An 18,070-nucleotide genomic window follows, 5' to 3' on the forward strand; every position below is an offset into this window, starting at 1 on the left:
TTAGCTTTTGTTTAGGTAAAACTTCTTTTAATCCTAGGATTGAACAAACTAACTCTTACCCCATCCTACTCCCCCAGGAGTATCTTTACATGTGCAGCACATTTCCATGTAGATGTGATTGATTTAGTTGCCTGCATTATCTTGAGGTGACAACGCCATCCTATGTGAAGTATGCTTACCCAGCCCTACCCACGACAAAATGCATCTGTGATGGGAGCCTGAACTCATTTAGGAGATTGAGCAGAGCAAGAGAGAAAGGAAATCAATGATGACAACACAGAAATGGATGGAAAACGAATGTGCAAGAATAAGATACGGTCAAAGCAAGTATAGGGTTATCAAATTACGATCAGATAATCTAATCGAACCTTTTCGCCTGAATGAGCTAAATTTGAAATTTGCCCTATATGCTGATGATCTCCTAATGTTCACATCTAACCCTGAAACGTCAATCCCTCAATTATTTCAACAAGCAGAAGCATTTGGAGAAGTTTCTGGGTACAAAGTAAATAAAGAAAAAACAGAGGTCATGCAATGGAACCAGGAGGTTAGGTTTCCTGGGGTAAAGACCCGTATGAGATACCTGGGTATCCAGCTTGTGCAAAATATTACGGACATACCTAAAGTTAATTTGGAGAGGGTACTTAAAGATATTAACACACTTTTACACCGATGGTCGGGATTGGCGTTAAACATCTTTGGTAGAATTAATCTGTTGAAGATGATCATCCTACCAAAGATCACCTTCCTTTTCAATTCAATACCTCTTTCATTTAGCCCCAAAGATATTGCCAAAATACAGGGACGGATAGGGTCCTTTATTTGGAATTCCAAAGCGCCCAGAATCTCTATGAAAAAACTTAGAAGAAAGATTAAAATAGGTGGGTTAGCTATGCCAGACATTCTCCACTACTGTCAAGCTTTTCACTTTAAAAACTTTAGGTCAATGGCCGATAAAGCCGACTCATCCTGTTTGGGTCAATTATTCCAAGCTTTGTTACACAATATTCCTCAAGGTAAAGAATTGTTTTTATTTAAGTTCGGAGACCCGAAGTTCTACAAGAAGGTCAGATTAAAAATCTTGGGAACAGCTTTGCGAAATTGGGTTTTTTTCAGGAAAAAACGGGATATTTCTTACTACACTCCCCTTGCCCCCATATGGGATTCCCCTGGAACACCGGAATGCCTCAGAGATCAATTATCAATTCCTCTCAGAACAGCGGGCATTGGACATTGGCAAGACCTCATCGTAGACTCTAGACTAATGGAGTGGGATTCATTATCCAGATTAACAAGTAGAACCCTTACTAGATTCAAATTTTATCAATTATCCAACTGGTGTAGCACTATAACTTGGAATCTCGCATCTAATCCTAAATTTGATCTAGTAAAGAGAAAAGGGAGCTGGAAAAAAGAAGTTGCCTTTTGGTACGACGCACTAAATGAAAAAGATCAAGTCACGGAACCTGAACTTAACAAATTATGGGGAGAAGAAATAACTCTCCAACATGGCGAACTACAAGGTCTTTGGGGAGATTCTTTTAAACTGTAGCATACGGTTGTTAAATCTGCCCCCTTAAAGCGAAACCATCTGTTTACATTATATAGAGCGTATTTTTCACCCAAGAAGCTGTCTAAGTTTACAAATATGGATTACTCTTATTTGCGTTGTAAACTTTCCAAGGCAGATGACATACATATGTTCGCTGAGTGCCCTAAATTATCTCTCTTTTGGTCCAAAATAGAGGAATTTATAATAGACGTGTGTAATATACGTTTTAAAATTACTCCGATGACCATTTTATTTGGGTTAGAGCTTGGTTCTCCTCTTAACGAGATGAGGACTAAATTTATATTTTATGCAATGATTATAGCTAGACGAGAAATCTGTAAGCTTTGGAAGTCAGAGATCATTCCTACCTTTGCAGATTTTTTAAGCTATATTGTATATATTAGTGAAGCTGATCTTGCATGTGATAATTCTTGCCTTGACAAAACCTGGGCGGCCCTGGTGGCTTGGCGGAACCGATGATATATATTCCAATGATTTCACCTGGGTCCTGTGGACGCTTGGTATCCTACCCAACAGAGGGCCGTATCGACTATAGGGTATGGAGTGGACCTAGCTCACAGTGGAGACTGGAGGGGTATCCGACCTTCTCTCCCAATCTGGAGCCAAGACGGTAGCTTTAGTCCAGTTGGTCGGAACATCGCATTGAGGAGAGGAGGAGATACCCTTTCTAGAATACCCACTTCTGGTATATGAGGAATAAAAAAAAAAAAAAAAAAAAAAAAAGCAAGTATAGGGTAGTAAAACACAAAGGTAATGACAATCCAGATATTCAGCAAAGGGACTCTAAGAAAAGATTTTAGGGCTCGCATTTATATTTATATTTTTTTTAATTACACACTCCCAACCACAAAAATAGTTATCACCTCCCCATTAGCAGCAGACATCTCTGATGTTCTTATTTTTGGCACTACTATATCTAAACCACCCCATAAATGTCAATGTAAGAGTATCAGATCCACATCAAAATAAGTGTAAGATGCCCAGTGTCCAAGGATGAAAAGGGAATGGTGATTACTGGCCCAATGTGAAACGATCGGTTCAAGTTGACAAGTGTAACATACATACATCAATCAATAGAGCTTAATAAACACACAGCAGAAAATTGAACAGGGGCTTAGCTTTGAGTAATAGGCAGATATCTATTTTGAGTAATTTAATAGATTATAACGTTGTCCCATGTATAACAAGAATCTATGCCATATATATAGTGCACATAACAATTGGCTTGAATGTGGCTTCTGCCTATCACCCATGGTGCAACCTCAAGAACCATGAATTAAAGACATAGCATTAACATTTGATGTAAAACAGGAGAAATAAAGAGATACCCATTAAGTGGCTGAACTGAACAAAGTGAAAGCAAAAGACCTAGGATCAATCTTGGCTTCCACACTTGACCATATGCTTATGAGACGCTTGTTCCAGGTTTTACTTGCCAAATATTTCCAATTATTGGATCATGCACAGGCTCTTAGAACCAAGTCAGGCCCTTTGCTCAGCTCTGGTTCACCCTGTTTATTTGTTGGCTCTGCCATATCTATCTGCAACGAATGTTGATCTTCATTCTTCCTGGTGCACTACATTCTGGGATAATCACAAGATGGACATTTTTCAATGTTCTTCCTGCTGATTTCTTCCAAATTTCTGGAACTGGCCATGGGGGCAAGATTCACATGGCTGAGTCAAGGCAGGCTTGAAACTGTTTTCTATTCTTGCTACTGCCCTGTTTGTGACCCTTACAGCAGTGATGGAATTGCAAAAAGTTTACTACGGGACAAGCTGTGGCAATGAAAAGGGGGTGGTGCCATGGACACTAGTCTAACTGTTAAATTAAACATTTCTGGATTTTTTAAACTCTACGAGATACAAATTGGCAACAAGGAAAAATGTGACAAAAAATCTGTTCTGACTTAATTGGTTGCAAAGGCTGCATTTCAAATTATCTTATGGCAATAAGGCACCTGGATAAGAGATCTTTGTGTGCCCAGTAAATTTCAGGGAATAATAACAGTAAAATAAATATAGTGGTTAATGCATTTGCTACAAAGATCTGTGTTTTGTAGAGTCAGAGTTTTGACTCAAAGTAGCACAAAGGGTTACTTTGTCTCCAGGGAAGCATGTCATGTAACATGTAGATGACAGGTTTTAATTTAAGTAGCTAGGTATTTGTGCTACTGCTTTTAACATAGAGAGAGGCTTTTGTTACTTGCCGTTCATAAATTATTATCCTTACAATCTAGCACAGTGAGCTATGAAGGACGATGTGTGACTCCTACTCCTTCTAATCCTCATTAAGGGCCACTGGAATTATGTAATTTTGCAGCTGCTGCGTATTTTGCATAATTGTGAATTTACCACTTTTTGCCAAAAAAACATCATCTGCTACTTAATCTGCAGACTTCCACAAAAAAAATTCTAGCTCAAACAGATCAAAAGTTACTTAAAGTACAGTGACACTGCCCTTTGCAAAGGTCGACTGTAACCTTTTGGTTGCTTATTTCTCTATTTAGGTGTCAAAGTGGGTGCTTATTTCTCGATTTGGGTGTCAAAGTGGTACTACTCAGGTGAACCCCTTGCAAAGATAGCATTAACATGTGTATAAATGCCAAAATAAAAATGTAATGCTAACACTAAATGTGCGGCATAGTTTGTCTTTTTTGCCTCATAATTTAGTCAACCTTGCTGCATAATTTGGTCCGGCCCAGTGCATAATTCCAGTGGCTCTGCCCTCACTGATATATGTAACATAGCCTGTACATTGATTTCCACACTTGTATCAATTTATTGTCAATGTATACTGTGTGCTTGTGATGTAAAGCACACTGACACCTTACTCTGGGAACAGTAGGGCCATAAAAGTATTATATTTTAAATAGAATGGTATTTAAATTGATGTTTGTATAAATACTCATACAGACTGATACATCTGACATTCTTACAATGCATGGATATCTCGTTTATACAGAAATTGAACAAAGTCAAAACTTGCTTCCAAATTGTAGGTTCTCCTAAGTACTTGTAAAGTGTTATCAAGCTGTGTGCCTTTGTTCTCCCTTCATTCCACTGGCATTGAAGCTCAAGATAACTCCCAGGAAGGATGCTCTTCAACAAAAGGAGGGCTGATAGCCCCCAAAACCTGGCCTTTGTTTTGGGCCTAATCGAATTTAAAACACAAAAGCCCCCTCCACACCTGCATGTTTTCACTCAGGAAAGCAGATAAAGTGCAGGCACTGCTGAATGTGTCCCGGTGTTGAAATATTACAGTGGGACAAGTTCAACATATTTCACTGGGGCTCAAGTTCGAGATAGGGGGGACGGCGTCTACCCTGTGAAAATAGTGGATGTATGCCGTCCACCTGCATGTACCCCCGACTTGTGCCCTGCCCTATCCCCTCCTCGATACATACTACAAGACTAAAAACAAAAGGTACGCGTACAGTACGTAAGTCCAAAACATGACATATGAAAAGATCCATGAACACCTTTGTGATTTGCTCCTCGTATGATTTGCCTCATGTGATTTGCTGCCATGTTATTTGCTCCATTGTTTTTTTTACATCATGTGATTTCCTAAATTAATATTTTGCATGTGATTTGATCCTTGTGATTTTCTCCATAGTGATTTTACTTCATGCAATTTGTTGCTCCATGTGACTTGCTACATTGCATTTTTCTGCATTGTTTTTTGCTTTTCTACGTGGTTTACTTCATGTGATTTGCTGCACTATATGATGTGCTCCACTGTAATTTACTCTATTATGATTTGCCCCCGTGGAGATTTGCTCCTTCATGCTATTTGACCCATTCCTATATGGCGGCAGTCCTGACCAAGGAATTACAATGCGACCGCCACGGTGGCGGTCGCATTGGGCATGTTTACCATTGCGGCAGGTGCTGCAGGTTGCAGCACCCACCGCAATGGTAAACATGAACGTCTTGCATTTCACTGCACTATGTTGCAGGCACCATGTGGTGCCTGCCACTTAGTGCATGAAAACCCAGTGCACCCACACCTCCCCTCAATGCAAGGGAGGCCTGCAACGGGCCCCCAAAGTCAATCTCTGCCAGCCTGTGAACGGAGGTTGGACCACCATCCACCGTTGGCGGAGATGAAACATCCTAATATGGCAGACGGTGCTTGCTAGGCACCGCCACCATTCTGGGAATGCTTTCCGGGTCCGCCAGGCAATCGGAACCATTGCCTGTGGCGGACCCATGGCAGATGGGATTCCCGTCCTCCAGCTAACCACCTGCCATTGTAATATGGCAGGCGGAGAATGGATGCAATTTGGCAGTGAATCCACCACTGGCAGGCTTCCGGTGGCGGATTCACCGCTATCGTAATGAGCCCCTATGTTAGGTGATGGTACGATTCCTTTTCCTGTGACTCTACATCAGGACACAAGTCAGGGCTGCATGCAAGTAAATGGCTTCTACCCACTATTTGCACAGGATGGACGCTGTTCACCCAGCTAAGAAGTTGAGCCCCAGTGAAGTAAGCTGAATTTGTCCCAGCATAGTTTTCTGACACCAGGACATTTATTTAGCAGCGCCTGAACTGTTGATTGCTTTCCGCCCGAGCAACAACTTGCAGGCGGTGGGAGGCATTTTTTTTATTTCCCCTCCAGCTTGACCCAAGACAAAGGGCAGATCAAAAGGCCATCAGCTCGCCTTTTCTGCGAGTACAGTCCTGTCAGGAAGCTATGCAGTGGAGGAGAAACAAAGGCAAACAGATTATCACTTCATAAGCGATGTCACATGCAATGATGTTACTTTCATACTGTCTAACTTATCCACCCCACTTCTTTTTCTTAGGGCTTGTGCCCTGATGTACACCCTTTATGCAACCACATCTTGACCTGCTGTTCACTTATGGGATCCTGATGTGTTTTTCCCATTTCTACTACTCATAGACCTGCCAAAAGCCAACACCTAGCAAGACCATCTGCCTCCTGTTGTTACCTCCCCACATCATGCCCCACAGCCCCACCAGCTGGCATCTGACTCTATCTCTACTTCAGGGCGATAGCCAAATATAACTTGGCCATTCCAGGCATCCACGTGGGCTAGCCTCCACTTGAGCTCTTGTTTGATCTCCTCCGAGAGGGCAACCTGGTCCGAATACAAAAGCCCCTTCTGCAGGTTCTGAATCTTTCGACGCTGAAGGGCACGGTAGTGTAAAGGGTCCAGAAAGACTGCTTGTATAGATGACGCCAGAAGCCCTACCAGGTGAGCAATATCTCTCAAAGACATGACCTGCCTGGTCAATGTCGACCTCAACTCCTTCTTAAGATATCTCAGCTTGGATTTGGGCAACCGAAGTTGAGCTGTCTGAGAATTGATCACAAAACCCAAGAACTCTATCGATTTTGTCAGGCACAGGAACGATTTGGATGTATTGATCACAAGATCTAGACTTTTCAAAAGATGCACCGTCATGTGAAGGTGTTGGATGCCAGGGAAAAGGTTGAGGCCATTATGAGTATGTCTTGATCAAATGGAATAGGGAGGAATAATGTGGACTAGTTCACTTACCCCAGTAAATATGGTAAGTATCAATGGGAACTAGCTTACTTATGGTAGCTATCCGTCCATGTCTGAAACAAAAACCTTTCGTTTTTTACAAAGACCCTCACCCACCAACCTGGTTGGTGGTATGCTTCATCTTCGGGTCTTACCCAAGGAGCCAAGTGCACCCTGGGTGTGCTACGACGCCTGATTACAGCAGAGCTGGTTTTGTTTAGTGGGAGTGACGTGATTTGAATGAGTGAGAATTAAAAATGCATGTTGTGATTTAAGATTTATCTGACAGCGATCTTCTGACCTGCAGTTTCCCTCCTGCGTAAGTACACTTATGGCCATACCCCCACCCCCTTCCTGAGAGCTCTGTTGAGCCTCATTTCCACACGATTGCCCAGTCCTTAGAAACACGCTGGATGCCGAATTAGGTGCTCTCTACTTCCTTAGTCCTGAGGAAGACCCCACCCTAAGGGTGGTCTCACCTAGTTAAATATATAGGGGTCGAAACGTTGACTACAACCAGATCACAAGCCAGGACAACTGTAATTCATTGACAGTGTTCATGTACTGCTATGTGACAATTTTGGAACAACTGACCTTTGTTAAGGCCGGATCAGTATCATCATGTGAATGTGATGAATACATGTCACACTACCCTCTCCTTTTCCACTACCCTCATGTCTCCACGTTTATCACAATCACTCCTCATTTATCACAATCGCTCCTCATTTCCCGTTTCCCAACTCTGAGCACCCATTATTGTAAATATTTTCATTATTAGAAGAGGATTGAGCAACTGTGTTGCCACAACTAAAATTCATAACTTGATTGTAAATAAATTGCATTACTTGCAAATTTGATGTTAAGAGTTGGTACTGTGGATGCGATAAGTATTGTGTGCAACTTGACTATTTATTTGCTGTACTGCAGGATGTTAGTGAGCAAAGACAGGGAGAAACTGTCCCTTTCCAATTTCATCAGGTGTGAGGTGAGACAGGAGTCCTTGTCCTAGGGCTGGCACTACACTAGGTGACTGAGAAAGTCTGGTGGGGGAAGGAAGCTCCACTCTTGTCCTTTGCCTGTACACAGAAAGTTGCCTGAATACAAAATGCCTTTGAGAGGGAGTTGACCAGTGTGTAGCCCTATTATTTTAATATTTGTTTTCCATATTAAACATTGACATTTAAAAAGACCTGCTTTGTGATCTGTTTAACTTTGTCACAGAGGTGATGGACCAGATGGTACGTCCTTGAAAAGGGGAACGGATATTCCAGCTTGTTTTTGGTTTTCGAGATTACCATGTTTTGTCTATGAAGGACTGTTTTAGTGTAACTGTCCCCTTAAATGTTACTGAAATATGTTCCTGGCATAACAGGTTCATTAAACTATAGCAATGGCCCTAAACATTAACTTATTGGTTATCAAAGTGCCACATATGCGTATAAGGTAATCCTGTCAGGAAACTGACCTTGCAAAACTACTTTAGGAGCATTGCGCAGTGTTTAAGGTCTCGTCTATGCAGCGCGCATGCGCTGCATAGGAGGGGACCTCATGTAATCGGTTCGGTTTGTGCCCTAAAAACGTGCGCGCGTTGCATTGCTTTGAATGGCAACGCGTGCACGTTTGGCGATTCCCTTGTGAGAGCGAGCAGCGCCATATGGTAGCAATTATCGCGCTCGCTCCCGCAAGGGTAACGCTGTGTGTCCCTGCTCTTGGCCGCACTCCCCCCACTTGTTTTTTTGGTATTGGAGACTTTGGCTTGTTTAGGACTTGTGCCCTCGTCACAGCAGCTGGATTTTGCTTGTGAGAAAGTCACTCATTGATAGTGGTTGAAATGTTACTCATAAGTACACCGAAATTCTGAAATTGGCGCACATATGCAGTCTGATGCCTTGGCCGCCATGTTCCGTTGCTTCAGCTTTGTGAGGAAAAACGGACACCATGATATTGCAAAGACAGAGCCCGGTCTTTAAATGTTTTTTTTTTTAATCCGTGGACTTGAATGTGTGCGTGCCGAGCTTGCATTCGCTGGCCTCCTCCCTGCTGACAGAAAGCATCTACCGGTACCCACAAATTCACCCCGACCCGCGGCACCAGGCACTTCTGTGAGAGGAGGAAACTTGCAAAAAACTAAATCTGAATGTCACCTTGAAGTGGAATCAAGTGGCAGAGTGTTGCGACTCAGCCGCATTTCAGATGCCAGCTGCATTACTTCCAGCCCCTGGCCCACCACAGAGAGTTGGTGAGAAATTCACCTCGCTGTGACTCTTCCCGGAAGTAGCGCCATTAATAAAAGTGTTATTTCAGAGAACCGTGACACGGCTGGAGCCCGCCAACGCCCGAATAATAGTGTCATGGAACTATAACAAGCAGTGCCTCGCTGATATGGCAAGTGCTTTTTTCAACATTATATCCTGCTGGTTCAATCATGTAAATGATGTGAGTCCTCCAATATTCCTAGAGAGATGACTAGTATCTGCGCGCTCATTCCCGACCAATACAAGGCAGTTATTTCGCAGGCAGTACGCTTAACAATTTGTATTCTTTAATAAAGACAACGCTTATTATGCAGTGACGCACAGTAACACCTTTATTTAACAAGCTTCAGAGGATATTGTTTTCTGCCGCTCCCCATATTTTAGTGTTATGTGTGCATGTGGCTTAACGGCTAGAGTGGCTGATTTTGAAACAGGGGAACCAGGTTCAAGTCTGGCGGGAGGCCCTGTTAAATATTGGACAGATTTGTTAGCATGAGCTGAAAGCCCATCTGTATTTCTGGCAGCCATCTTGTTTACCATGTGCTGCCACGTGCTCGCTCCTCCCTCAGTGTTGACTGCTCTTGCAATCTGCCTAGAAACAAACTATATTCAGCATCTTCCACCTTCGCACATGCTCAGTTGAGCTTGAGGCTGTCCTTGCAACTGTTTCTAGTCTGTAAATGTCAGGATGTGTTTGCCAAAAACAGCCACTGTCAGCTCCTCCCACTTTGTTGAGTAAGCAGATCTTGCATGCCCATTTTAGGCATTTTGCATGCTTACATGAGCTAGGACTGCCCCTTGGTCTTATGCTGACTATGTAACCCTAAGCATATATAAGGCCACAGTTTTCTGTACTTCTTAGACTGCCTCATTCATTTGCTAAGGCTTCTGTGTGACATAGTCTCCCTCATCTGAGGTTTAATAAATATGTATTTTATATTTCAGCTTCTGTGCCAATTTCTCCTTTGTTGGTTTAAAAGGACAAAGTATCAGTGGGACCCCTGAGAAGGTTTCTTGTTTTCTTCAGCCCAAGCACCTTGTGGTTCTGGGCAAATTACTTTATCTCCCCCTGCCTAAAAACAATGATACATTTATGCGTCAGACTGCAATGCAACTGGTACTCATGTAAAGTGCTTTAATACCTTGTGCTCGAGTTCCTGCAATATAAAACTGTAAAAAAAAGTTCAATGGCCATCTTTAAAAATTGGGGAATGATCGAAATTAGAACAAATCCCCTGCCAAAATGACCTGATACTATGGGTCAGTGTCCTTGTGCCTAAGAGATAGCACTCCTTTAAGGAAAGGGCACTAAGGTGGAGTTAAGATAGGAAAGGTTAGAACCTGCAGAAATCCACTGGGGAGAATTTTACAGTTTTTTATGTAGTTTAAGCATTTTTGTCATGCACTCACTATCCACCAAGTATTGTGTTATTTTCCACATTTACATTTTTCTTTATGAGACCTAGTAGTTTAATAAGCATGTCATTATTTTTCATTTACGTCTTATTGCTAAAGAATATCCTAGCTCTTACCAGAAGAGCACACTGATATGTGCAAAAGGCTGTCCTTTACAGCCCACCTTAGAGCGCCATATTATTATTATTATTATTATTATTATTATTATTACCCTATGCAGTCAGGCTATGCTGCAATTGAAACATGATATGCAACATTACTGCATTTATTTGTGCTTGCATATGCTTCGTACAGTAGCAGGCACTAAAGCATATTTTAATACTCTTACAGTTAGGGGTGTCTGATGTTGGCTAACAAGAGGCCTAGGGATGCAAATTTTCTAGGATTTCCACTATGTGAATAATTCTGTTTTAGGATTCACTGTACATGTATCTCATGTGAATAGCCTGAAACTCTGGCGTGGCTCCGCCTTTTGAGGACCAACGGGGGACAGTCCCAGTGAGGGTGTGCGCATTCTCTTTATCATGTTTTTATAACTTCCAAAAATTACGCTTTTCTATCATGAAATCCTTGGAAAAGTGACTGCAGAGTTTTTTAGAACCCATAGGCTAGAAAGTCTAAGTTGAAACTGTTGAAGCAGAAGCTCCTTAATGGTTGTGAAGCATGTCCTACATTCGATTATACCTCCCCTGACTGCACACTCTGAGATTATGACCTCTTGCTGCACTCAGCACAGAGAGTGGAACTTGGAAATACTAAAATAACAATCTTGGCATTATCCGTCATCCATAATTTAGGTGAAATCAGGATTAGGAAAAATACATGAGACATCACAATAATCTAAATGCTCCAATCAGAAGAGGTAGCAGTCTCTCTTACTACAAAGGTTAAAAAACAGTAGATTAAACTTTTAACTAGATGTACTGTACCCACCGCTGCCGGAGGTTATTGCCATTAGGTTTTTACTACACAAAGCATTCCTTCAGCTTCCCCAACACACCCCACTGCCCTACATCCGATAAACCAGTACCAAAAAAACCCAGGCCTAACTGCACCTCAGCACCAAACGACTTTGAGAGCTGCCAATGCGACTCAAACAACACTCCTGAGTCAGGCAGGAAAACAACTTTTAGCCTGTGCACCTCACAAAGGGCTGGGTGTTCTGGACAGTCAACAGCCAGCCGGGCGGTGGCCTCCTTGACAGGGTGGGGCGTCTGTACTCCAGGGGTGTGGGGAGGAGTCAAGATCCTAGCGCGGAGTCCTGTGCGGCGAGCAGGAACGAAGACACCAGCCCGCCACGTAACAGCTCCTTTCAAGGGGCATGTACATCACCCCGTGACCCTGTAAGCAATTAAGTGCCACCAGGGCATTGCCTAGGCGGCTAACTCTCGCCCAAGGTCAACCTCTGGCCGAGGGTGAGTGATGTGGCCTCGCGCCTGTCCCCAGGCTCTCCGCCATAGTCAGGAGAGACTTGGTTAATTCGAACAACCTCTCTTGACATGCCCCCATTACACGTGCTCCCACCCATTCGCCTTGCAAGAATTTTTTTTTTCCTAAACCATGATTGTGACGATGGGCATACTGACTCTGATATCACTCCTTTCTTTCTCTGGGCGCCTTTATGTCAAACCTTTTATCCGTGGTTCTCTTTATCCACGCAGGCACAGCAGCGGTGCATGACACCCTTCCCTTCAACATGAACAAGCATTGGCATAGCCAATAGGTCTAGCTGTGGTGTTGCGCTCTAGTTTACCAGCGTGTACGCGATGACGCGTCACGTGGTAAACGAGAGCGGAGGACGCGCGCAGGCGCAAAGGCAATAAACTAAAGAGCGCGAAGGCAGAACGGCAGTTGGCGACCGGAGCGGAGGCTATTCAGACGCACGGCGCTCTATGACCTTTCCACTTGTGTAAATGCTGAATAAACCTACTATCATACACCTGCTGACTCAGAGTGTTGTGTGTAGGACACAATAACATCATTACAGTGGCGACGAGGACTGGGATCACCCCACTGTCCACACGCAACCAGCGGAGCCTGAACTCGAGAGCCCAGCCCAGGCCCAGAAAGCAGTGAAAACAGCAGCGACACCAGGGAAGCATAGAGCGTGGCAGCAGCGCGAACCCCTCCACTCGACAGAGGCGCAATCAGAGACAATCCCCAGGTCAGTGCAGCCCCAATAGAGGGAGGTTCCTCAACCACCACACTGGAAACTAAAAGCGACGACCAAGTGCCAGAGAAGGGCGAGCAAGCGACCAATCCACATCGTGAGTCAGGGGACAACACCCCGGGCAGCCCCAGAAGCCAGGGAGACGCCGCAGGTGTAGTGGAATCCCCCAGCGCGCCTAGCAGCCCCAGGGCCCAAGCAGAAGCACCCAGAGGTGAACCAAAGATGGCGAACCAGTCCTCAGCGTTAATGGCTCCTATCCCTTTCCTACCCCGACCAGGGGAACGCCAAATGAAATGGGAAGACTGGAGGGAGTACTTCAGGAACTACGTTGAGGCGTTAGAGGACGAGAACGGGGAACCGTATGCTCCTGCGAGGAAGAAGAGGTTGTTGCTCCACAACCTAGGTCCAGAAGGGGTGAGAGTCTTTGCCAACATAGTGCCCAAGGAGCGGGAAGCAACTGAGGACGACGTCTTCAAGAATGCACTAGAAGATCTAGACAACCACTTCCGACCAGCGGTGTGTGTGTCTATAGACCGTTACAATTTCCAGCAAAGGAAACAAGAAGTGGGTGAGTCGATTGATGACTATGTGGCCGCACTGAGACGTCTGGCCATCACGTGCAAATATGGGACACTGCAAGATGAATATATAAAGGATCAGATTGTCATGCATACCACTAACAAATCGGTCCAGGACAAACTGTGGGCACAGAGCGAAACATCACTCAAGGACGTCATAGCCATGGTGAAGAAAGCAGAAATGTCCAAACGCTGTGCGGATGCCGCCAAACGTGAAAGCACACAGAAGCAGATGGTCAACAAGATCGATGAGGCCCCGAACACGTACAAACAAAGAGGATCACAGGGTGACCAGAAGCATGATCCAAAAGGAGCAGCGAGGCAGACGGGACGGCAGGTTGCAGACAGCAAGTTCTCGTGTTACAGGTGCGGGAGCACTGCTCACTCAGCCCAAGACAAACGTTGCCCGGCTTTTCGCGCCAGATGCGCGTTCTGCGGCCTGGTCGGCCATTTTGAAAAAGTGTGCCGCAAGAAGGGAAAGAGATCCACTGTAAAATGCGTGGAGTCTGCGCCATCGGAATACGGAGGAGAAGACGATCTGGAGGACGGCGACATGGTGTTGTGCATTGATGGACAGGTACTGGACGTCGATGGGAAACGCACGGACAAACCACGCACAGACATGTTCATAGGCGGAGTGAAGGTGCACGTGGCGGTTGACTCGGGGTCCCCCTGGACGATTGTGCAACGATCCATTTGGGAAGGTGACTTTGTACCCGTAGTAGGGCCTGAACTACGCCCGCCGGATATCCGGGCCATATCATACACGGAAAACAAGATTCCCATGATAGGCTATCGTTCACTCAAGTTCGAGTTCAGAGGGAGAACGGCAACCTGCAAACTATATGTGGCCGAAAGAGGACCCTCAGTACTTGGTTGGAGAGACGCGGGAAGCCTAGGAATCAAACTAGATCCGGGCGGCAAAGAACAAATCCTCCTGAATGATGAGCAACGTCCCACTGACGGAGAAGAGTGGAAGTCAGCCTACCCCAAGGTGTTTGATGGAACGGTAGGGAAGCTCGACAAATTCGTCCACAAGATGATACTCAAGGAAGGGGCTACACCTGTGTCCCACAAAGTTAGGAACATCCCCCTGTCCACTATTGAAGCAGTACAACAAGAACTCCTACGGCTGGAAAGACAGGGCATCATAGAGCCCATAGACAGTTCTGAATGGTTGGCCCCCTTGGTCGTAGCCAAGAAACCCAACGGCAAGGTCCGTCTATGTGTGGACTTACGCGAACTTAACAAGTGCCTCGTGGTGGAAAAGTTCCCTCTTCCCAGAATTGAGGAAATGCTGGCGAGAACCAAGGGCGTCACACATTTCTCCACGATTGATCTCACGTCGGCGTACCACCAGATCGACCTGCATCCCAACAGTAGGAAGTACACCTCCTTCATCACACCGTTTGGGTGCTACCAATTCCGCCGCATGCCATTTGGTCTGGCGTCGGCGGCCGCGGTCTTCCAAAAGTTGATGCACCGGCTGTTCAAGGAAATTCCAGGTGTCCAGTATTTCCAGGACGACATCATGGTGATGGGGTCCTCTCAAGAAGATCACGACGAAAAACTAACCAAAGTCCTTACTGTGCTGCAAGACAGAGGGCTCACAGCGGAATGGGAAAAATGCAAGATAGGGATGTCATCAGTCACCTACCTGGGTCACGAGATAGGTACACACGGCATATCCCCCAAGGAACGGAATGTGACAGCCATCAAGGAAGTCCAAGCTCCGAAAACCAAAGAGGAGGTACGATCATTCCTTGGCATGGCCGAGTATTATAGTAAATTTGTGAGAAACTTTGCCACCAAAACACACAGGATGCGCCAGCTCATCCGAGACAAGTCCAGGTTTGAATGGGACTCAGAAGCGCAGAGTGAATTCGAAGCCGTCAAGACAGACATCAGTGAAGCCATCCCCTTGCAGGGATATGACCCCTCGAGCAGCACGATCCTAACAACTGACGCCAGCGACAAAGGCCTGGGTGCGGTGCTTGCACAGGAGAGGGCGAATGGTTCCATAGAGACTATCAGCTTCGCCTCACGTTCTCTCTCTCCCACGGAACAGAGGTACAGTGTCATAGAGAAAGAGATGCTAGCGGTCACCTGGGCAATGTGCAAATTCCGACAATTCATCTGGGGCACCAGGTTCAAACTCCAAACCGACCACAAGCCTTTGGTCAAGGTCCTGACGTCCTCGGGTCATGACACTGCTACCCCGCGCATTGCAAAAATGACGCTCAAGCTACTGGACTACACTTATGATGTTGAATACTTACCGGGTACCCAGAACAGAGTAGCCGACTACCTCAGTAGAGCCTCCGCCATGGAGAACGCTCCAGATGTAACACCGGACATGGAGGAGATGGTAGCTAGGATGGCCGATAACGAGATGACAATAAGCAGGCAAGACTGGGCAGCAGCGTACGAGCTGGACGTGGTGAAGTCAGAAGTCAAACAACACCTCACGTCTGGATGGCCGGACAAACGGAGACTCACAGTGGAGATGCGGAAGTTCTACGAAATTCGGGAGGAGCTGTCAATGAGCGACACAGGAATCTTCCTATACAGAGGCGAGAGAGTCGTTCCCCCAGAAACCCTGGTACCCACGTTACTAAATCAAATGCATGAAGGACACCTGGGCATCGTAAAAACAAAAGCCCGAGTGAAACAAATGTATTGGTGGCCTGGCATGGATGCCCAGATAGAAAGGCAAGTGAGAGAATGCGAACAATGCCAAGGAGCTGACAAGATACTTCGTCCCCTCAGGCCAGTGCTGGGGAAATTTGAGAGCCCCCAGAACCCGTGGGAAGACTTGGCCATTGATCTCTTAGGACCAGTGTCTGACAACCGAGGCATAAATAAATACTTGTGTGTGGTCGTTGACAAATATTCAAAGTGGCCGGAAGTCGATGTGCAGGAGTCCATGGACACAGAAACAGTGTTGAAGTTCCTAACAGCCTTATTTGTAAGGGAAGGAATACCAAAGACTATACTAAGTGATAACGGACCTCAATTTGTCTCTGATAAATGGACAAGGTTCATGAAGAGGAATGGGATTAAAACCAAACACACTGCCATCTATCACCCCGCATGCAACGGCCAAGTAGAACGGTTTAACCGTGTGCTCATGGGCTCCATACAGGCAGCGATCATGCAGGGCAAGGACTGGGAGACAGAAGTACAGAGTATGGTATGGGCATACAGGATCACGCCCACGGGGGTGGGGTACAGCCCCTTCCAAATTTTGAGAGGCCGTCACCCGTACACCCGGGATAACGTGGTGTGGAGAGAGAAGACTGTGACCAGCAAATGGTCCCTAGCAGTAGTACAGCACAACCTCGAGAAGGCCCAGAAGATGTATGCGGCCCACTACGACAGGCGGCGCAACACCAAAGAAACCGCGCTGGAGGAGGGAGAATGGGTCAGAGTCAAGCTTCCCACCCTGCAAAAGAAGGGAGAGAGCAAGTATAGCCAACCCCTACAAGTCAAGGAAGTGCGGGGTAGAGCTGCCTTACTCAGCGATGGCAAGGTGTGGTCCCAAGACCGCATGGCGAAAGTCAACAGGATTGTACGATGGCCCAAGTCCGAGGAAGAAGAGATACGCATAGGAGGAGAAGAGGAGATGTTCACTGGAGGAGAGAAAATGAGAGAACCGTCAGGGAACGGAGAAGAAGGAGAAGCAGGAGAGGCACAGACAGCTGAAATGGTGGGGAACCACTCCACCACCGCGACCGAAGGAGTGGAGAATAATCTGAGAGACAATGAGAACTGTTCCGGAAGGAGCGAAGGTGAGGAGAGCGACCTGGTAAGATGTACCCGCTCAGGCAGAGCTGTCAACTTGCCTTCTAGATACAGAGACTTTGAGATGAATAGACATTAGATAAGGACTATAGCACTCATTAAAGTTTTGGTGTTAAAGGGGGGAGATATGTGGTGTTGCGCTCTAGTTTACCAGCGTGTACGCGATGACGCGTCACGTGGTAAACGAGAGCGGAGGACGCGCGCAGGCGCAAAGGGAATAAACTAAAGAGCGCGAAGGCAGAACGGCAGTTGGCGACCGGAGCGGAGGCTATTCAGACGCTCGGCGCTCTATGACCTTTCCACTTGTGTAAATGCTGAATAAACCTACTATCATACACCTGCTGACTCAGAGTGTTGTGTGTAGGACACAATAACATCATTACACTAGCCTTTGGAGCCTTATAAGTATTTAGTTATGCAGCACAATATCCTTCCTGCAACATCAACTGTTGCATGGCTAAACACTTATACGGCCCCAAAGGCGAGACCTATTGGCTATGCCAATGCTTGTTTTTTTTAACACAATATGGAATGGGAATTTGTTAAGTTTGTCTCACTACGGTTTAACTGTTGTTCTCTGTTCGGTATCACTCTAAGTGTCAAACATAAGACATTTAATAGCCACTAACCAGACAGAAACGATGGATATGCCACACATAAGTTGCCTCACAACTTGGCAGCTATTTAGATACACTGGTCTAGAGATAGTACAAGACCAGCCATGGGTGACAACCAAGAGCAGGCTACTGCC

This window comes from Lissotriton vulgaris, unplaced genomic scaffold (genome assembly GCF_964263255.1).
Source record: "Lissotriton vulgaris unplaced genomic scaffold, aLisVul1.2 SCAFFOLD_798, whole genome shotgun sequence".
Lineage (NCBI taxonomy): Eukaryota > Metazoa > Chordata > Amphibia > Caudata > Salamandridae > Lissotriton > Lissotriton vulgaris.